At 37.0% G+C, this 23594-nt stretch overlaps 1 protein-coding gene and 1 long non-coding RNA gene across 3 annotated transcripts in view; one reads left to right on the top strand and one right to left on the bottom strand.

The window, feature by feature from the left end:
- LOC139117261 (neuropeptide Y receptor type 1-like) overlaps positions 1-15174 on the bottom strand; it is a 67751-nt gene extending 52577 nt beyond the window's left edge. The window contains exons 1-2 of one of the 2 annotated variants that reach the window (XM_070680207.1): positions 15139-15174; positions 3176-3270 (exon numbers count right to left, since the gene is read on the bottom strand). The gene's annotated coding sequence lies outside the window, so the exon portion shown is untranslated. The remainder of the gene's footprint in view (positions 1-3175; positions 3271-15138) is intronic. The other variant, XM_070680208.1, reaches the window with a different exon arrangement.
- Positions 15175-18393: 3219 nt separating this feature from the next.
- Positions 18394-18919, top strand: LOC139117843 (uncharacterized). Its single transcript, XR_011548600.1, has 2 exons — positions 18394-18426; positions 18541-18919. It is a non-coding gene; the product is annotated as an uncharacterized lncRNA (long non-coding RNA).
- Positions 18920-23594: the final 4675 nt, after the last annotated feature.

Below are 23594 nucleotides of genomic sequence, written 5' to 3'. Positions count from 1 at the left end.
CGGACGACATCATGACCCCATGTCTGTGATCTTTATCCCTTGTCTTATTTTACAACGTGTAGGACGGCTGTGCTGTTTAGTTAATCAGTTAATCCTCTGATACTGACAGCTGATTAGCAAGTAAAGGGAGCCATCATTATTTACGGCCTGTGGGGTCGGAGGAATGTGAGAGGTCACTCAAAAAATTGAAAACTTCAATGGGCTTGCTCAAAATGTGGAGAGGAAGAACGGGGGCGGGGGTACTCAATTTTTTGTGCGGAATGATTTGAAACACCTCTCAGACTGCACCATTGCACTCATCAATTTCTCAAAATTTTCGATGCGAGAGGTGGGGACACCCCGTCTCGCGCTCTCCCCGCTTGGGGTGTTCTGACAGTTTTACTGGTAAAAGGAAAATTGAAAATACATCTCAGATTGCACCATATTGCACACATCAATTTCTCAAAAATTTCACGGGGTCTAGGACAAAACTGAACTGTTGTGAATTCATCGTTTATTATCACAAAAACATTGTAATTGACCTCAGTTAAATAACCATTTGACATTTAAACATACCATATTCAGGCTTTTCATTAGAAGCTGGAAGCTGGAGAAATGACACAAGAAGGTCACAGATTTTCCATTCCTGCATATTCATTTGTCTTCAATCTCTGGCAAACTGAAAATTGTTTTTCACAACATGTGTGGTCATTGTTTGGTTGTTGAATATTGTGACTCAAACACTGGTCATGCAAAAATGTAATAAAATGTCTGTGCTCAATGTAATTTCCAAACAGTTTTACTGAGTGCAAAAATAAATTGAAACACCTCAGATAGCATCATTACACACATCAATTACTCACAAGGGAAGGGGGTCAGTGAAAATTTCAGATTTAGAGAGGGGGTTACTCAAATTCATCATGGTTGGCGGTGGGGGGGGGGGTTACTCGAAATTTCTGATTCCGACGAAATTCCTTCGACCCCCAGGCCGTAAATAATGACGGATCCCTTGGCAATATTTGTGGAACAATTAAAGCAGTATGCGCACTGGCTGGAGAGGAGATAAAGACGTATAGGTAATAAAGGAAGCAGTCAGACGGTTTGGAGTCGAAGTCTTATTTGAAATATCACAGTCAAAATTGATAAAATTACTTGTAGTAATAAAGAAACCAGCCAGCCAACCTATTGACTCAACTAGCGACATGTCAACAGGTCGGTCAAGAATCAATGTAACCTAGAAATGAAACGCGGAAACAACTTCACCTCCGGTCCAACACAACCGAATGGAGATTTCCAAGTTTATCTGTAACGTAGCCTGTACTTTAATTTGTGTTTCAAGTATTAGAGTTTTACAAACACCGAACGCCCCCTGCAAGTCACTGACGGAGTAATGTGTTGCTCTTGTAATTGAGGACAGGCGCTGCTGAAAAGAATTGAGCATTGGCAGCCATGGCTTACGCCCCCTCTCCCGCTCATTGGAATTTCGGAAATATTGTTTAAGGTAGTATGCGCCTCGAAAGTGAGTGACTTAAACTTTTGCTCAAACTTTCCTCAATGAAACTTTCAACCATTTCCCTAACAAATCATGAACAATGATCAAGGCGTCACAGTGAAAAATTTGGACCGAGGGATACATTATCGAACATTTACCGATATTTGAAATTCAAAATGGCGGTCATTCCTGTGTTAAATCTATGGGTATAAATAAAAAAATAGATTTTCGAAAAACTACGAAGAGTTTTCACAAGGAGTATACAAGAAAAGTACTTAAACACTGTGTCTTCCAGAGGCGCATCTATCGTCAGAAAGCTATACCAAGTAAAACACGTACTCGCTATCTTTGCATCGGATGTACTTTGATTGTTAAAACGAAATGCTATGGTGGGCCTGTGCCAACTGGGGATTATTATCATTTTTAAAAGAAGCTTATGTACACTTACTCTGATGTGTCACGTTACTTATCCTGTTTTAAAGAGAGCTGATGGAACGAGTTGTGTAATTCGTCAAAAATTGATTTATTAGGATGAGTTGTTACTCGCTAATGCCCTTTTCACGTCACGTGATCAGAATGTCTGCATGCTACCGACAGGAAAATGTAAACATCAAGTAGTGATTTTAGTTTTGACGTTCAGACATGGGAGCCACTAGTGTCATACCAGCGTGTGCATGTATGTGTGTATGAGTGCGTATGTTGGTGTGTGTGACGCGGAAGAACGGCTGCTCTGACCAGATTCAAATCTATTACATAGATTAATTTTCAAGTGAGGCATTACTCATAAGTTTCTAGTTGGTATAAGCATTATAATTTATGCCAATTTGAACGCAAGCAATCATCCAAAAATCGGATGTTCTCAGAGATAGCTGCATTAGGTTCAATGTATGTGCTACTCCTATATTGATCGTACAAACTTATGACGATTCAACGTCAACTTATCACTAATTTGAATATTCACAAATACTTTGAATCGAAATTACATATCAATGACGAAAGCACCAAATTCTGTGACACTTGTAGAGATAAGACATAAAACATTTGAGTAAACTCAAAGAAAAATAATAGTTTTATGGTCATTTAATGGTATGAACTCTAACAAACGTTCACACTCAGGTACGTTATTATAAGACTTTGACTAAAACTGATGAAATTGTCACGTGTGTTGAATATACTCAGAAAAGTTAGAGTGGAAGACATGTAGCAGTTATATGTATACTTGTTATTGTAATTTTTTAAAATAATAATTTGAAACGAAGTTATGTACTTATGATAGCCACACCAAATTTGATGAAACGTGATACAGATATGGTTTATGGCAACCTGAATAAATTGGAGGCTGTATTGCTGGTTTCTTGGCAAACGACGGAAAATTGCATGCTTAAGTTAAGTACATATTGATGAGGGTTTCAGCAGTAACTGTGATCTCCCTGTTCGGCGTCTAAACACAGCTGCACTGTGTAGACATCGCTGTCAGACCATTTAGAGTAGTCACGGCCTATCATTGAACGCAGCCGCGACGATCCGATGTGTAGAATTTGCTGTCAGACAACGTAGAGCAATTACGTTCGCCTATCGATATAGCGACACGACCGTGTTGACTGCATTTTGTTGCCTGTATCAATCATCATAGGATGTCCCTGATGGTTCTCAATAAAGAACGGTAGACAATCATCAAACGTTGTAAATAACATTCAAAATTACCTTATGGATTTACAGTTAAGTAGCACATTTCTTGCGAAGGGTGTGTGCGTGTAAACTCATCTGATCTTCGATCATCTTTTTACCATTCGTTTAATCTGCGGAAAGGCAAAGGAAAGAACATTATCAACTTAATATACAAGTAATGACTGTCACTGCGGAAATAAATCGTGAAATTCATACGCAGAGAAATTATGAGTTGTCATCCGTGCAGGGTAATATATAATCCTACAAAAGACGATCAAAATAATTTTCAAATTTTATAAGGCTCATAGCAGACATACAATGCTCTTTGTGGAATAGCTAGCTCTCTATCTTGAAAATAACATTACCCCAAATTGTACACGACTGTAATAAAGTAACCGGTATCAATCCTAATTTGTAACAATTTGGGCTGTAAGTGAGTTCAGACTGGATGCAAATTAGATAGTCAATACGCAAATAATTCAAGCATGACAAGTGATGTTTACAAAAATGCCTATCATGTACGCTTATGCTTAATTTCCAAGAATGTCCATACTTCCCACCATCCGGTAAAGAATAACATAGATAGATCGATAGATAGATCGATAGATAGATCGATAGATAGATAGATAGATAGATAGATCGATCGATAGATAGATAGAGATAGATAGATAGATAGATAGATAGATAGATAGATAGATAGATAGATAGACAGACAGACAGACAGACAGACAGATAGATAGATAGATAGACAGAGAGACAGAGAGATATATAGACAGATAGATAGATAGAAAGATAGAGAGACAGATAGACAGACAGACAGACAGACAACAGATAGATAGATAGATAGATAGATAGATAGATAGATAGATAGACAGAGAGACAGAGAGATAAATAGACAGATAGATATATAGAAAGATAGAGAGATAAATAGACAGATAGATAGATAGAAAGATAGAGAGACAGATAGCCAGACAGACAGACAGACAGACAGACACACAGACAGACAGATAATAGATAGATAGATAGATAGATAGATAGATAGATAGATAGATAGATAGATAGATAGATAGAGAGAGAGAGATAGATAGATAGATAGATAGATAGATAGATAGATAGATAGATAGATAGATAGATAGATAGATAGATGGATAGATAGATAGATAGATGTTTCTTCGATACGTCAATTTGCTAAAGTAAAGTTTGGCAAATCCTAAATCTCTATAGGCAGGCTAGTTTACCATTTCACAAACTACTTGCAGAACCTTAGTTGAATGATGTTCTACACATTTTCTTGCGAGCAGGTATTTCGTCTGGCCTTAAAGTAAATTCGCGTAAACTGCAATACCAGTTTGCTTAAGGTAGTGTTACAGACTAAATTTTCTTTGGCTTACTGATTTTGTTTTTGTAATTTCGGAATCTGTACAAAGGTCAGTGAACGAGAGGGCTGAACTTTTCAAGTCTGTGTAAGGGTTAATGATCGTTATGAATTTTCACACATCTTGGTTCAAACTCCGTTGTTAGGGATATTTAATGTATTTACGTCATTGGCACCTAGGTATCAAGGATAAAGATAAACACTTTTATTAGTGACATCTAGTGTCAAGGCAGTAAAGTGAATTCTTATAGTCAATATTTAAATTCCAGGCAGGACCCTGGGACGATTACATAAGGGAAATGTTGTATAACGATGATTTCACCTATGCAGATCATGTAAGATTTTATATGATCAATATCCTATCAGAGAAGGTTTAGTAATGTATTTCTTGAAGGGAAGAATATATTAATTATTGTAGCCAATCAGGAAATATTAGTTGATTAGTGATTGGAGGATTAACTAATTTAATCTTATTAGGATGTTAGGGTTTCTTTTTAAAAAGGGATGATCACCCACTATTTTCAGTCGGAGATAGCTGGGCATCTGATGTGTAAACTTTGCACTTCAGTAATAAACCACCATTATTGATATCCAACAACTCTGTGAGTCTCTACTCTGTCAAAGATCTCGAAGTACCTCTCAGCAGTGAGTACGCTCCCCAGACCGGCGAGATACGACTATAACACTTGGTGGAGAATCCGGGTAAAAGTGTCTATCTTTATCCTTGATAATTAGGTGTCAATGACGTAAATACATTAAATGTCCCTAACAATAAGTTCATGGCCTCTGAGTACACTAATAATTATTCAGTACAAGCTTAGGCCTAAGTGTGATGGAAACACACACAGTTTTAATGCAGATTCAGTAAATGATGTTTCAATGCGGACTTGAAAACTTGTCTACTTGGCAATCGTTTGAGATAGCCAGGCAGAGAATTCCAGTGTTTCACAGCTGCATACCTAATATTATGTTGTGTAATTGTCAAATTTGAACTTGGGATACGAAAATTTTCAACTTGTGTTAAACGTGTTAGATATGAGTGCTTTGAAATCTCAAAATAGTATTCAGCTGTATGAGGAAGATTTTTAGATTTTAAGTCATAGACAAACATACAAGTACAATATTTACTCAGTTTGTAAATATCTAAAATATTAAGTTTGTAAAACAGTGGTTCGGAATGAGCAATAACAAAAGGTAATTGAGCGAACAATCCGTTAGTGCAATACGACATCACAGTAAAAACCTTGCTTTGCAGCTTAAACAGCAAAGGATATAGAAAGTGATTATATTCATACCAGAGAGAGGTTGTGGACAGTTTTGCCTGTTTGATGCCAGAGTACTGTGGACAGTGACAGACGATGGATCGGCTTTAACTAGTCCCTGCGTTTAATTTGAAGTCCTTATACTTTCAACTCTTAAAGGTATACAGTCACCTGTAATCTAAATATGCCCATACATGTTCAAAGGGGCGTTCCTTGGTATTCAAAATGCCCATGTGAGCACGCTGTTTTTAAAGAGCAGCCACTGCTTAAAATCTGTCATTGGTAAGATTTTCTCTTTCCATGGTAACTGTGGCAAAATTGGAACAGGCACACCTTTAACCCATAAGTAATTTTTTGCCCCTCTCATGACGTAAAATTTGACTCCATTGCCGCATGCCATGTGTACACATTCACGGTTGGCGTTTTCGCTATTGTCACATGTTCAGTGTTGACAAGTCGTCTGACATCTGGCTAAGTGCGACCGAATTGCGAGCATTGGCTGATTGTGCCGGTTACAGAGAATTTAAAGAGAAGCAAGGATCAAACTTGATTCTGTATTGACACGTCATTATATCGAGATTATAAATATTGAAAATTGTGAAATTATTTGCTTGATAAGTCCGATTTCTAATTTCAGTAAAAGCTACTATGGTAATAGCAAGTGCGCCATTATGATTACATTAAATTAAACTTTGTTACGTATCAATATTCCGACAAAACACTTGCGGTGGGTATACAACATAAGCAATGCAGCGATAGCACATAGGAATATGCTCTAAAAGTCTTGTTACCTGTCAGTGCAAAACTAAAGCAACTTCACTTTCGTCAGTACAACCGAGATCTTCCCAAAAATCCAAAGATGAATAACTCGGCCGACAAGATCAAATTCAAAGTTGTGGTTACGGTGTAATCTCGGTATGTTTATTTGTCCGGCAATCGCTTCAATGATACACAGGCAAACAAGGCACGCCGTAAACAGCTTTGAAGATTACCATGGAAAATACATTTTGGCATGCTTCAGTCACGCAATGTTTACAAACAGAAATTATACAGTAACCTCCGACGACCTCTATCAGAATATTCATAAGCAAGTCTGGCAGATTTTCCCGCCCCAATATTTAATCAGACTTATATTTAAAAAACCCTGATTGGTCGATATTTGAATGGAAGAAATTTAACCGCATGGACTTTGGCGCCAAAGTTAATTATATGCAAATGATATGCAAATGAGTACGTCGCCATTGAAATTTCCGTAGGAAATTTCGCTATCTTGAAAACACTCGCCGTACGTTTGCATTTAACGTCCAACAACAGGTCTGCATTGATTAAAATGGGTTAAACCTTCTGCAGATCAATTATTTTTGGAAATAAGTCACATTGGTGCGATTTTTTGAGTTATAGTTTTTGCCAAATGTTTATTTTTGAGGTGCGTAAGTACTTTCTGGCGGGTCTGTACATTATAAAAGGAAAACAGATAAAATGTAAGAATTCAATTGTTAAATGTCTACATGACTTTAGTACACGGTGATATCTTGAAATTTAATTTGAAAGATATCAATTTAATGACATGATCGTTAAACCTCCACGGATCAAACAGGACGTCGTAGTTAAATGCCTTCAACAGAGGTTGGACACGTCAAAACTACAACTTCTCGTAACTTATCAAAAATCTAGATATCAAAACATCTAACTGATCCTTGAATTAATTTCGTTGGCCAGAGATATTTAAAATGATAAGTTTATATGATAGGTCAACTTTCCTTTCTTCATACAGGAGTACTTACTTGGGATGGAATGAGTCTCTGTGAAGTTTCTGGTCTGTTGCTTGTGTTTAATCATTTCAATAACATACACGGTACGAAGAAAGCAACGTTTTCGCTTAATTGCTTTTTTTCGTGAATTCAAAAGTGTAATTCTTTCTCAGGGGTTAATAGGCGCATACAGTGCTCATTTATTAATTCGAGTATCGGTAAATATAGTATAATTTCCTTTCCTAGTTCAATAATTTGTCCTGTTAGATTGGACTTTTTTCTTGATATTAATTAATGGAAGTTAGTGGTTAAGGATTTCCGCTGTCGTCGTAATTGTGAGCGAAAAGGTGTAAGTGTTTTGAAATGGTGAAAACAGACTTTCTTCAAACATACGTTACCAAAATGAATTTAACAGCACACCAACGGCAAGAAATTTTAAGTGTAGCTAAAGTGTATTTTTTTTTAATGTTCGCAACCTTTGTTCAAGATCGCGAAACGAGTCGTATAGCCACAGGCTCCCGTTTCTTTTAGTCTTACCTTCGTCGAAATGATATGTCAGGATATGGATACGACGAGAGAAACATTAAAATAGACTCTATTGATCAACTCCACCATCCTTGGGGTCATCATTCGTTATAAAAGAAGCAATATGAGAAAGAACCGACGCAAGGACTCAGGAAGAACTAATTTCCGACCTTTTCTCTTGAATGTCACTTTAAGATTGGCCAAGGCGTCAATTAAGGGTAAGTTTGAATCAACATATTGTTTTTTTGAAATGTGAACCGCCGGATGAATTGAAGTTCTAATCAATATGTGGTTCTTTTTCTTTCATCATAGCATAAGTTTGCTCGAAGCGAAAATATAATTGCCGGGTAGAAGGACTATAAGTTCCTGAAAACGTGAGTGAAGTTGGGAGACCTGTTGAGTAGAGGTGTACATACAGGAATGCATTGCCAGAGATATCGATCGCAAAATGTAAATGATCATGGAGAAAAAAATCCATACTTTGAAGGCTCTTTTTCAAAACAATCAAACTCAAAACAGGGTAACTTTTTAAGAGGACGACAGAAAACACGTGCGTGGGATTGTATACTACTCTGAGAAAGGGCGTGGTTCTAATCATTAAACTTCGATACCGAGAAAGTCGTCCCAGGTAACTTGAATTAAGAAATGGATATTCAACCAATCATTGAATTTCTCACCATCTTCGGAGAAGTGGACGTAGATGCAACCAAGCAATATAAAATAGACGTAAGTGGTAAATTGGTAGTAAGGATGAAGATAAGGAGAGATATTCCTAAGCATGTTAGATTCGATCAGCTTCAAGGTTCAACCGTGAGCATTAGTTACCAGGATCAACCGGCGGCAAAGATGAACACGCCAATCATCTGTTATATCTGCCATATTCCAGGCCATAGTGGACAAAACTGTCCGAAGGCAAAAACATGCTTAACTTGCGGTAAAAAAGACATCTACCAAAATTCGACAAAGAATCATGGTGACACACCCACAACGAGCAAGAACCATGAATTACGCTGCAAAAGCCGACAAAACCACGCAATTACAAGGGAAACAACGGTTTCAATAAACAGGAAACTGTAGTCGCCAAAGGAAACTCCGATTGAAAGGTGAAGTCTATAAAAGGAAACGACAAGAAAGAGGTAAAAAGTGGCTTATCAGCAAATGATCTCCCCAATGCTAAAAGAAAAAATGTGAAGAACGCAGAGGAGTCAACAAAGACTACTGATAATGTTGTCCCAATCATTGATCCTAGTATAACCTTTGATAATGTCGACCCTGATAAAATGTTGGCAGAGACAACAGAAGAAATTTTATCTCAGACTACATGAACACAAACAGAAATGACGCCACTCAAACCACCACATCAAAAAGAAGATTTGTCAAAGACATGATGAGAAACGGAAACTTCGGAGAAATACCAACATTCAACTCACATCAAGTACTGTCCGAAAATACCGTGGTTTCAAACGGATTCGAACTCACAACGTACGGTACCCATTCACCTAGCGTAGAAGCCACATACAAAACCGTTCGGCCAAATCCCTTATCTCAAAAAAGATTGGTTTAATAACCGAGCTAAGTTGTTACAATTTTTTTCTGAGTGCGACCCCTACATCCGCTGCAGAGTTGGTGAAGCACTCACGCTTGTACGCTCACTATCACACTTCGAATACAAGTTATCGAAGCGAAGCAATGAATACATAGCTTAAACTGGGCAAAAGGTAGCCTCGGAGACACTTCTGTCCACCAGCAGAGCTATCAACCAAGGGGAGAAAATATGGTGGTTTCAATCGGATTGAAATTGATTGTTATTCGACAAAGGCGGATGACACAGTGAACGAACAAGTTGCAACAGATTCTTTGAGGTAGAACGCGCCTTGGGTACAGTTATTCGGACTCTCAAACTTTTTCAATTCTTTTCTGATCTACCTCTTGTTTGGGTTCATTTTAAAGCTCTTGGTGAAAGAAAACTTTTCACTGGCTTTTTTTTCGAAAATCTATTTTTGTCTCCATAGAGATAACACAGGGATGGCGGCATTTTGAAATTTCAAAGATCGATAAATCTTGGGTAATTTGTTTCTGTAGTACCAAATTTTACACGGTGACCCCCATTTTTATTCTTGGTTTTGAAAGAGAATGATTGAATTATTTCTTGAGGAAAGTTTGTATAAAAGTTTAAGTCTTTCACTTTCGAGGCGCATACTACCTTGAGTTCAAAAACTAATACACCTACGTAACAGATAAGAATCCACAGCAAAGGTGTGTAACGATTAAAGGAGATCAACATCATGATGCAACTAAATTTACAGTATATTTTCGGGTCGGTGAGACTTGGTGGTGAAGGAAGCTTCCTTAAACTCATTGTCTTTGTACATTTTTCGTTTGCTTTACTTATTTACAGTTATGTAGACATGACGCTCAGTGTTGATGGTAAACATAGCTACCATCAAAGTCATTATTTGTAAATAAATTCTACTTTGCCTTCAAAAGATGTTTTATTATATACCTTACATTTGGTTGCTAATTGTGGACGTGTGGATTGCGAGACTCAATATTAGTATGTCGTTGGATGCACGGAGCGCCGCACGGTTGAAACCACAACCCCTTGTGTATTTATTCTCCCGAGTAAAATTGTCCTAAGAAATGTTGCTGTTTTTGTTGGATTCTTCAATTTTAAAGCTATAAGCTTAAGTCCTACGCACATCGTCACATGCACACTATAATCAGACTGAATTTGACAGTGGCCAATCGGACCGGGGCGTTGTACGGAAAAAACCCCTGCATAAATCTGTAAGGGTGCTTTGTCCCGCAGCATTGCGATTGAAGTGTCCAACGAACAGAGTTTAGGAACTTCGCCTTCGTAACAAACGCCGTTTTACACATTATTCTTGTATATATGGAATCACATGGAGCAGATAAGTGTATGGATATGTTGTTTGTGTCAGTACTGTCTGTATTTTACCGACTTGCTGTCTAATTTTTTACGGTAATCGAGGGATTCAAGTCCTGCCGGGTCAGTTAACTAATGAAAGATTTTAATTATGAACAAGTATTAACTCCATGGTCTTCTCTTATTCATAATCCGAGCTATTCGATTCGGCTGAAACGGGCACAGAATCCTTGAACCAACAATCGGCAAACGTTGGACAGAGTCCTCTCTCAAATACCCATTCTACATCCACAATACATTTACGACACGCTTTACCTGGCCGTCCACTTTTCCCCCCGAAGTCTTCAGCCAAACCACTGCCTGGTCTGATTATGTTCCCGTTTTCTGTTGGTCAACGATAATATCAAAGTGTACGGTTTCGGAGCTGATTTTTAGAAGCGGACAGATTGAGAAGACCTGATATTCAAATCCAAAATAAAATATTAGATTACCAATAAAAACAGGTTTGAATTTGCCCATTTTCATGAATTATAAGTGACAAATTTGGGGTACTTGACAATGAAAAATGTCAATATGAACCCGTCTTTCAAATATGAAATCAAATAAAAGTTATCAAAGATCTTGTTAAATATGTGAAACTTGCAACGTCAAAACGAAGAAGACCTACGGCTATGAATTTTGCTCGGTTAAGATTTCCATTCCAATTTCTCACATACTTAAATTTGAAACGGGTTCTCTACCTTTGTTGTCGTGACGCGAGAATCTATGCAGTATTCAAGATATGAAGTTCTGTCGGGCAAGGAAGCTCAAATACATTTCAAAGAAAGATGTTTCAAATAGTAAGAATGTCTCATCTTTAATCTCACGCTGTGTACAAAGATAGCCAACGCCATGCCAACAGTATCAGAGTACATGTATTACAACATCAATTCTATGCAATGAAAAATTGAATGACAGATGCCAATTAAGATATAGATAGAGAACCTATTGATCCAACTAGCGACGTTGGTCAAGAGTCAATATAATCTAGAAATGAAACACGGAACCATTTACCTCAGGTCCATACTATCGAACGGAGATTTCCAAATTTATCTGTAACGCACGTAGCCTGCACTTCATTTTGTGCTTTCAGTATTAGAGTTTTACAAATCACGCGGCAGACAGAGTAGTGCGTTGTTCATGTATTTAGGACACGCGCCTCGTGTTTTCGGGCTACTCAACGTATTCAGAACACGGGAAAGCATGGCTGACCCTCTCTCCCTCTCAATGGAATTTCGGAGATTTGTTTCATGGTAGTATGCGCCTCCAAAGTGAATGACTTAAACTTTTACTCAAACTTTCCTCAATGAAACTTTCAACCATTGTCTTACAAAATCAAGAATATTGACTAGGGAGCATTATCTTACCAAATCAAGAATATTGATCAGGTGGTCACCGTGAAAAATTTGGAACTAAGGGAACAAAATTACCGAACATATCTTAAACTCAAAATGACGCCCATTTCTGTGTTACTTCTATAGGGAAACCTTAGAAAATCGATTTTCGTAATCGTTGTCTTAAACTTAGACCTTTAAATGAGTCCTCACTAGGGGTGTACCAGAAAGCCCGAATATCTGTCCCAGAGGCGCATTCTGCCATTAGAAAGCTAAATACGTAGTCCTACCGAGTAAAGCGGACATTTGCTATCTTTGTATTGGACGTACATTGCTTGTTAAAGTGAAATGCTATGGTAGGCCAGTGATCAGATTCAAATCTGGTACATAGATTCGTTTGCAAGCGAGCAATTATAAGTTTCTAGTTGGTGTAGGCTATATTATAATTGATGTTAATTTGAACACAAGCAATCATCAAGAAACCGGATATTCTCAGAGATAGCTGCATTAGATTTTATGTATTTGCGATACCTATATGGATAGTATAAACATATAATGATTCAGTGTCAACCTATTACTAAAATTTGAATATCCAATGATACTTTGAATCGAAACTACATATCAACGACGAAAGCACCAAATTAGGTATGAAACTTCGTAGAGATAAGACTTATAAAACATGTGCGTAAAGTGAAAGTTTCATGGTCATTTAATGGTTTAATGCACTCTAACAAACTTTCACACTCAGGCATGTGTCATTATAGGAATTAACTAAAACTGATGAAGTTGTTACGTATGCTGAAGATACTGAGAAAATAATTTGAAAGGAGTTATGTACGATGACTCCCTGATATTTATTCTTGAACTGGAAAAAAATGGTTGAACGTTTCCTTTAAGAAGGTTTGAGCATATACTCTTTTCTTATCGAGGCGCTGTCTACCTAAGGTAGAATGGGCGTTAAAACATGAAAGACTAAAACTTTTGCACTCCATCTAGGTTTGAATTTATATATTTCTTTTAGTTTCGAAATTTGCTATTGACTGTTGACTATGGGTAGAACCTGGACAGAATAAAGTGATCGATAGGTATGTTACATTTAGGATTCTTAACCTTTCATCCACAGTTTTTTTTGGTTTTTTGGCGGGTGGGGGGGGGGGGGGGGTCATTTCCCTTGATGCATAAACTCATCGGGAATTTTTTTGAGGATATATATTTGATTCATCAAGTTTGCCTTTCGGTAGGCCTAGTTCTTCTCAATATTTTCCCATACGCCCCTCCTCCTGTTCCTCAACTTTTTCAGCTATTTTTAATACTTGCGTAATTTGGCCGATTTCGGAATTTTAAATGCTTAATGCTGGGACGTTTACAAAATTATGAGACTGATCAAATAATGAAGTTGATAAATGGCTTTTAAACAGAGACTTCTGAAGATAGAAATTTTCGCTTTGGTGCCATCTCGTTCATCAAGAATACAGACCATCGCTTGCGTCATAGCATTTCGTGAAGTTCTCAACAGATGGCGACGCTGTATGTGTCGTGCCATAACAGCGATAATATGGGGCGCAAAAAGAGTTTAACCTTTGAACTCATGAGTGTCTGGTTCTACTGATTCTTCGTTTCCTCCTGAAGAAAAACGAGAATGCTAGTATAACAGCCTTTTAGAGAGATTTGAAACCAATGCTTATTTTTTTGTGATTGTCTTATGGAATGGAGGACAATGAAATAGGAAGGCTGAACATCGCTCATAAAACGGCAAAAAATCATCAATTTTGAGAAACTGTGACAGGTTGTAACAAGAGATCTGATGGCACGACCCGATGAAGAAGATCAAAACTTTCAGCGTCAACTTGCAAGTCCTGTATATTATAGCCCAAACAAGGGACTATGTGCCCGAGGGTAGGTGACAATTCGCCCTACGTCAGGAGGGCAAATGGACTCCTGCCCAGAGGGTACTTAATCCCTTGTTTGGGCTATAATATGTTTATTATATGCCTCTCTTACATAGTTTTCAATCAATATATGTTTGGGTTTATTTGCTTATGACAATCGTGTGCTTTATTTCCATGTTAGACGAAAATCCGCTAAAATAGCTTGATTTTCATCATCGATTGGCGCATTGATATATTTAAATTACTGTTATGCGGTGTTATCCATTTTTGAAGCATTATTTTCTAGAAACCGGGTTTCATGTGTAAAACCTAAAAAAATTAACGTTCCCAAAGTTGTCATGCTGAAAATAGTTCCGGTTCTCTAACATACAAGTGAAGGCTATGCGGCCCGCGACGTCATCATAGAATCACTATTATGAAATCCTATAGAGTGCGCGAGGTTCCATATACAATGAATGTAACAAAACTGTTATTGCAAGTCTCATCTACTAGCTAAACCTCTGTGCATTGACAATATATCAACTAGGATATCCAGGTGACATTATGATAAAATTAACCTGACCATGCATAACGATTTCGACAAACGGATGTATGTAAACATTCTTCAAGTATGTGAACATTATAGGAACAAGATGCCATTAGGACAGTTCTTTTTCTGACACGGGTAAATTAATAAAATGTCTCCTGCGATATATAATGCCCAGACATCTTGATCAGGGTTTCAGCAATAACTGTGATCTCCCTGTTTGGCGTCTTAAGGCAGTTGCGCTGTGTAGAATTCGCTGTCAGACAACGTAGAGCAGTCACGTTCGCGCATCGATATAGCGACAAGACCGTGTTGACTGCATTGTGTGGCCTGTATCATTCATCATAGGATGGCCTTGATGGTTCTCAATAAAGAATATCATCAAACGTTGTGAACAACATTCAAAATTACCTTATGAAATTGCAGTAGTAGATTTCTTGCGAAAGGGGGTGCGTGTAAACTCAATTTGGACTTCGATCATTGCCATAGGTTTAATCTGCGGAAGGGCAAAGGAAAGAACACCATCAACTGAATGCACAAGTAATGACTGTCACTGCGGAAATAAATTGTGAAATTTACACGCAGAGAAATTATGAGCTGTTTCTTACTATAATTCCGTGCAGGGCAATATATAATGCTACTTAAGACGATCAAAATAAAATTTAAATTTTATACGGCTTAGAGCAGACATACAATGCTCTTTGTGGAATAGATAGGTCCCTATCATGAAAAAACCCCCAAATTGTACACGACTGTAATAAAGTAACCTGTATCCGTCCTCATTATTTTAGTTGGATGTAAATTAGATATTCAATATGCAAATAATTCACATTTAAATGCTACAAGCATGACGAGTGATGTTTACAAAAAAGCTTATCTTGTACGAAAATGCTTAATTTCCCAGAATGTCCATACTTCCCACTAACCGGTAAAGAATAAAATAAATAGATAGATAGATAGATAGATAGATAGATAGATAGATAGATAGATAGATAGATAGATAGATAGATAGTTTGTTAGATAGATAGGCTTATAGATAGATAAATAGATAGATGTATATATAGATAGATAAATAGATAGATAAATAGATAGATAGATAGATAGATTCTTCGTTGCTATACAAAAGAAGCAATTTTAAATGTTCAATTTAATAGAGGAACCCATTATTCTCAGTTTTGTTGACAACTTTTTACACAGGTTCTGAACATTTTAATTCACTTTGAGAAAGGTAGACTTGTATTTATCGGTAAGATGCTCTGTGCACCATTGTCGTGGCGGAGGTTTTAGGCAGTATGTGTCAAATTAACATGTATTACTTTACAAGGGCGAACTACACGTTCGATAACGTTAATTAGGGGTGTTGTAGCTGCTGGGAGTGGACATCTCGGAAGCCATACAGACTCAGCTCTCAAATTCATTTAACACCATGGCAACATAACAATATGGTCAATTTGTAATTCAACATTTTTTCAGTGTGTTCTTGATATGCAATAGCCTTGAGTTTGGTGTTAAATTGATATGCAATAGCCTTGAGTTTGGTGTTAAATTGCAACAGGTATACATTGTGCTTTAAAAATATAGTGATTAGGCCAAAAAAAAAGATTGTTTCTCATCCTAGATATATTTCAAAAATGATGTGATGACGCGGAGATATATTTCAACAATGATGTGATGACGCGGTTTTTTTACTCTCAATTTATTTTTCCTTCAATCAACTAGAACACGGAAAAAAACATGATAACAACATAGCAACGCAGGCATACATAAATTCACAGCAGAATTGCTTTATTATTTTTGTATAGCAACAGTTTTGCGGTTTGACTTTTAGTGCAGCAATGCACAGTTTTGACAGCGTAATATAACAGTGACATATGTGTACAGTTCTGAATGAAATGTTAGTGTCAATTATTTTGTTTACGGTTCTGTTTTATACGGCAATGTGTCATGCACCATCGTCGCGTATTTTTGCGTTTATTTTTATTTTTATTTTATTTCCTCATCAGCAGAAAAAAAAGGCTGACGCGACGGTCTGTCATTTCACTTTACACAGTCGTTTATGGCACAGACTGTTAACAATGTGTTTCCCTTAGTTAAGTTCATGTGTATATGTTTGACAATTGACTTCAATCTAATCCTCCGGCATGAGTGTTCTACAAAGATTATATTGAAATGTCATTAAGAGACATCAACATGTTGTAGGCAAACTATAATATTATCAATATAAAATTAGCTATGTACGTTAAAATTGATTTATTTGCCTGAACGTCTTCCCCCTCCCAGATTATGGTCTACCTTTTTAGTAACCCGATAGCAGTCAACTGTTGCTATCATTTCTCATCACCACTCTTTAACAGTCAGCATTGAAGTGTTAAAAAGCCCAAGCTGTGATGATCAACAGTCATTGAACACAGTTGTTTCGTTTCATAACTTCAGAAATCTGTCCTGGAACTGTCAAGGCCCCCTGACTACCCTTGCTTTTGTTTTTCGTGGCGCCCGCCCATTTTTTCTTCCTGACCGACTCCCCTCTGCCATTTATAATGTTTGTTTTCTACATATTTAGGCTCTGTTGAAAATGGATTTGCAACTTAGCCTTTGCAACAGTTTGAACATCACCGTATAATGACACGGATGACTCACAACAACACGCCTTTAGGAACTAAGTCTGTTAAAAACATGTCACATATTATCTTCTGCTTTTCACTCCGCCTCCTCCAACGCTCTGACGTCAATGATGGATACTATTGTCCTGGCAATTTGCAAAGTAAAGTGCAGGTAAGCATACTGCTGGTTCTGCAGGGCCATGGAAAGGGGTTTTGGCAAGCACGTCTCATTGAAATTATCATGAACCTTTCGTCTTTTCTTCTTCATCGAACTTCGCCACGAAATCAAGGTTCAAAATCTGAAAGACATGTTTAGTAGTGACATGTGAAGCCATTGGGCTGTCTTGAAGTACTCTTGCAGCTTTTGCATACCATGATCACAAATCGAATTGAGATTGAAGCTCCCAACTCGCGCTTTGAACTTCATCTGCATTCGGGGACGGTTCTTTAGGGACCACGTCAAAGATCAATGTCGGGTGAAAATGTTTCTTTGAGTTTCTTTGTTTGGGGGGGATTAAATCCAAAAAAGGTTTACAATTCGACATAAACGATATTCTACTTCGGTTAAATGAAAATATCTTTAAAATTATGTTTTGCTCCGTTTCGGATGTTTGCTTTCTCCGGGCTAAAGTTAGGGCTCGCTTCTGCATCATAACAATCTGAATGCGTACACTTCTCTGGCGCTACGATTAATCGTAACAAATTTTCAGGCAATTCAGTTTTTTTCTGACATGGTTAAGCCCAAAGACTTGGAGCAAGTGCGGAGGTCACGCCACAATAGCGAGTTACTTAAACGTAGCGTGCGGAAAATACCGCCTCACATCGGGGAAGATACGTCAACGTTGGCTATCCTTTCCTCATCAATACAGAATGACGCTGGTGAAACGTGATATATTAAACATATTGCTGCTTTTTCAACTGGGAAAGTTGTTCTTGTTTTGTTGTGTGAAGGAGACACTTTTCATATATATATATATATATATATATATATATATATATATATATATATATATATATATATATATATATATATATATATATATATATATATCTATATATATAATATATATATATGTATAGGATAAAGCCCGAGTACAAGGTCTTCTGGTATATAAAGTATATAAATCCAACCCAACGATAAAATGTCGAGGCCGCAGGCCGAGACATTTTATCGTAGGTTGGACTTCATATACCAGAAGAGCCCGAGTACGAGGGTTTTATCCGACTTAAAAACTATCGCCCCTAACTGATATATTTTCGTTTTTAATGTGTTTACGTCAACCGTCCCCTTTGTCAATGTAACATGTTTAGGATATGAATTAAAACTTTTATTTGTGAAATAGCCTTCCAATGTAATGGAACATCCTATAAATGCCCTAGGGCACATTATATAAATGCCCTAGGGCAGAGCAGATTTTGTGTTGCAGCTGGTTTCCGCTGTGTTACCAAATTTGAATATTAAAATGTACCAGATGTCTACAGAATATGACATGTTCACTTTTGATTGGACAGTACTTTACTACGGCGCTGTCATTCGTTTCTGGAATTTGGTGACCAAGGCTTTATGAGTAAATAAAACACCCTGAATTGAGCACTCTGATTGGTCAATCAACAGTAGATAGTTTTTAAATATATATATATATATATATATATATATATATATATATATATATATATATATATATATATATATATATATATATATATATATATATATATATATATGTTGGTCAGCGGTTCCCATTATTTCCTTACTCATATTATTCGTATTATAAATACATTTATTTCTGTTATAAGTAAGATAACAGTCGCTCTGTGTGTGTATGCTCTTACGCGAACGACTCTTTGAAGCTACAATGTGAACAAAGTTCACAAGTGATCCGAGGGCAGGCAATCACTTCTACTGTGGATAGGTTCCTTATGTCGATTGAACTAAAACCGCATTCACATGTTGCTACCGAAAGATAACTGTAAATGACAATTACACATACCGATGAAACATTTTTTTCTCTGTAACTCGTATCTTGATCTTTCACTTGACCCGATACAAATTGTAGCGGTGTAAATATTTGAAATTGATATTTGAACCTGTAATCTGAAAGGCGAAAGACGTAATGGCCACAGGTGGCGCTGTACAGCACGTTGTTCAGTCTTTCTATCGTCAGATATGTTGATTATGAATGACGCACTACATCGAGACGGAGAACAATTGGTTCAAGGTAGTATGTGCCTCGAAACTGAGAGACTTAAACTTTTGCCCAAAACTTTCTTCAAGGAAACGTTCAAGCGTTCTCTGCAAAATCAAGTATAAAAATCAGGGGTCACCATGTAAATTTGGTAACAGGGCAGTTACCCCCCCCCCTCCGGACATTTAGTCCCCGGACATTTGCCACCTATCATTTACCCCCCGGACAATTACCCCCTCTCTTAAAAATTAATTTTAAAAGAACGTCTGATTCGTTATCTTTATATTCAAACAGTTTCAACTTTGTTTTGACATAGCATAGACACTGTCTATGATTCAAACAGCCTTATGGAGCTTATTTTACATGTTGGTGATGAAGGCATTGGTAAATATTTTATGAAACATCTAACACACATTCTACCTGTCAAACATGAAACTGAAGATGTGTGTAACTTTCGATGCAACCCGGTTTTGACTAAAAAAAGTCAAAAATGGCAAAAGAGACAATATTATTAGTTGCCTAATGTTAGGGTCAAAGTTAGGTTTAGGGTAAGGCAATAAAATGGTTAATATAGAGACACTAGTTTAGTCCGTTAACGCCATATAGTTATCATTTTAATGTCATTCATAAATGCGATTTAAAGACTCGCCTTTTTTAAAGCACTAGTTCCTAATGTATTGGAAGGGTCACTATTTTTCAGTAACCGTTGATGCGTGATTTATTTTTAACGTTTACTGATGCTTACTCGGTAGAATTTTAATCATTTTACTTTTACTGTTTTTACCCTGCAGAAATTTTCCTCATTTTTAACCATGTACATTGGTACCGAATTTGATTGTTTTTACACTTTACGTTTATTTTCTTGCTTTGCTAGGATTTTTATCGATGTAAAGCGCACTGAGACTTATGTGTGGTGTGTTTTTAAAATAAATAATAATAATAATAATAATAATAATCATTATTATTATTGTTATTATTATTATTCATTTAGAGTATTCATTTATTATATAATGCATGGTCAGACATACAGTGTCAAGTTGAAGATTAACATTTCAACTGACAGTCGCAGACAACTCGTGGCATAGCGGTTCGAGGGTTTTTAGTATCGGGCGTCCGGGTTCGCTTCCCTGATAGGCATACGGTAAAAGTTAGAAAGGGTTAAAATTAGAATGTATGGTAACATTTGCCAGACATAGCAAAACGTAGCAGGAGACAGAGCTAGAAAAGATGCAAACGCAGTCTTCGCCGTTGTTCGGGAACCTTCTTTTTTGTCATTTCCCATTTGACAACATTTTCGACAAAGCAATATTGTCGTTATAAATAGTATTGGGGTAAATATCCAGAAGGAAAATGTCTTTTGGGGTAAATGTGTCGTTGGTAAATAGTTGGTGGTAATTGGCCTGCTGGGTAAATGTCTGGTGGTGATTGTCCAGAGGGTATTTGTCAGGGTGGTAACTGTCCTAGAACCGTAAATTTTGATACCAGAGAAACAGAATACCTTGAATATACCGGTATTAAAAATTCAAACGATCACCATCCTTCAATTTATTCAATGAGAAAAAGATTAAATTTTTGAATTTCAAAACTGCAACTCAGAAAAGGCTTGGGAAAATTCGAGAGCCCGAATATCTGTCCCATGGATGCATTCTACCTTAAAAGTGCATGCCAACGTAAGTATGATAAGTGAAGATATAACCTGTGATTTTCAGACTGATCAACTCTCCGTGCAGTCCGACGCCAAAGGTTGGAATGCGGAGGTGTGTATTACCCCTATTTGTAACAATCAACCCTATTTGTAACAAAATTTAATTTTCAAAAAAACTTTGCCATATATGTTGAAATATTAATAAAATATGCATATTTGTATGTTTGAGGGCAATTTTCTTTTTTTTCCTTGTCAAAACTCATTTTTCCGAAACTGTTTTTGTTACAAATTGGGTTGATTGTTACAAATAGGGGTAACACGTATCACCCCTATTTGTAACAATCAACCCTATTTGTAACAAAATTTAATTTTCAAAAAAACTTTGCCATATATGTTGAAATATTAATAAAATATGCATATTTGTATGTTTGAGGGCAATTTTCTTTTTTTTTCCTTGTCAAAACTCATTTTTCCGAAACTGCTTTTGTTACAAATTGGGTTGATTGTTACAAATAGGTGTGACATCTGTCAACCCTATTTGTAACAATCAACCCTATTTGTAACAAAACCTAAATTTCAAAGAAATTTGGCCGTATTTGATGAAATCTTGATGAAATATACATATTAGTATGTTCGGGGGCAATTTTCTTTGTTTTCCTTGTTGAAACTCATTTGTCCGAAAATGCTCGTGAGATTAAATTTCGTTGTGCAGGTTCCTAGGGATAAGAGCCCTACTCGTAAGATATAATCAAGTCGTGCAGATACATGCCAAAGGTTTGTTTCGGGGCAATTTTCATCAATTTCGGTCAAAAATGTTAAAAATCTTGTTTTCTGACCGAAATCATACTAAATCTATATTGGGTTAACTTTTGTTACAAATTGGGTTGATTGTTACAAATAGGGTTGACGTGTCAACCCTATTTGTAACAATCAACCCTATTTGTAACAAAATTTAACCAACTTGAAACAAAACCTAATTTTCTACAAAACTTGGCCGTATTTGATGAAATCTTGATGGAATGTACATTAGTATGTTTTGGGGCAATTTTTATTTTTTCCTTGTCGAAACTCATTTTTTCCGAAAATGCTCGTTAGATTAACTTTCGTTGTGCAGGTTGCCTAGTATAAGAGGCCTATTCGTAAGATATAGTCAAGTTGTGCAGATAGGTTTTTTCGGGGCAATTTTCCCCAATTTCGGTCAAAAATGTTAAAAATCTTGTTTTCTGACAGAAATCATACTAAACCTATATTGGGTTAACTTTTGTTACAAATTGGGTTGATTGTTACAAATAGGGTTGACGTGTCAACCCTATTTGTAACAATCAACCCTATTTGTAACAAAATTTATACCAACTTAATTTTCTAAAAAACTTGGCCGTATTTGATGAAATCTTGATGAAATATACATATTAGTATGTTTTGGGGCAATTTTTATTTTTTCCTTGTCGAAACTTATTTTTTCCGAAAATGCTCGTTAGATTAACTTTCGTTGTGCAGGTTGCCTAGTATAAGAGGCCTACTCGTAACATATTGTGACGTAGCCATACATATGCTTAGAATTTAACCTTTGAATTTGACTGTAATGACCGACAGTAACCCTGCACGTTATCTCCCGTGTTCGTTTTCGTGACCTTTTATTGTTTCAACTCCTGAAGTTATCATCAATGCCTGGACGACCTTTACCCCTGTTTGACATTGTACTTAACCAAGAGCATGACTTTGCAGATCCTGAGACCCGATTGTTCTTAGTTAATTATAGACCCATGACTTTGCAGTTTCTGAAAGCCAATATAAACTATGCATCTCAGTGTGTTAGGGAGAGAACATCAGACACCGTTTTGGGAGAACTTTGGGGACACCGTCCCTCCGTGGATGGACTGTGTCTACGGGCACTTTACCGACGACGCCCCGAGACGACTTTCAACCGTGACCCTGACGACTAGTGTAGGTCATAGAAGTTTACCGTGTAACTAGAGTTACTCAGCTGAATAAAGTACTACGACTTAGAGTATTCCTGTGTATCGTTGCCGTCTCTTATACTCTTCCCGGCCAGTGTACGCACCGATAATAGCCACATCACAAGCCACGCTACGTGACATATTTGGTGGCAGCGGTGGGATCGACTCAAGCAAGCGCCTTCTGCTCGACGTGACATATTTGGTTAGCAGCGGAAGGGATCGACTCAAGCCAGAAGCCTTCGTCGTTATTGCTTCATCGGTATGTATGCTGTTCGCTGTTCTACCGTTTGTTGTGTGCTATTCCCGAAGACAGAGATCAGATTGAACTTTTGTAATGGATGGAATCTTTTGATGAAGAACATTGACTAGATGGAATTGACAACTGATATGGTTTCATTGCAGCAGAAATAAGGACATTGCACAATCTTAGAATTTGTGATTATTACGAAGAGACATATGAATGAGAACCTGTAAATGA

The sequence above is a fragment of the Ptychodera flava genome, chromosome 18 (genome assembly GCF_041260155.1).
Source record: "Ptychodera flava strain L36383 chromosome 18, AS_Pfla_20210202, whole genome shotgun sequence".
Taxonomy (NCBI): Eukaryota; Metazoa; Hemichordata; class Enteropneusta; family Ptychoderidae; genus Ptychodera; species Ptychodera flava.
The sequence above is the reverse complement of the archived record's forward strand: the minus strand, read 5'-3'. Positions and strand labels throughout refer to the sequence as shown.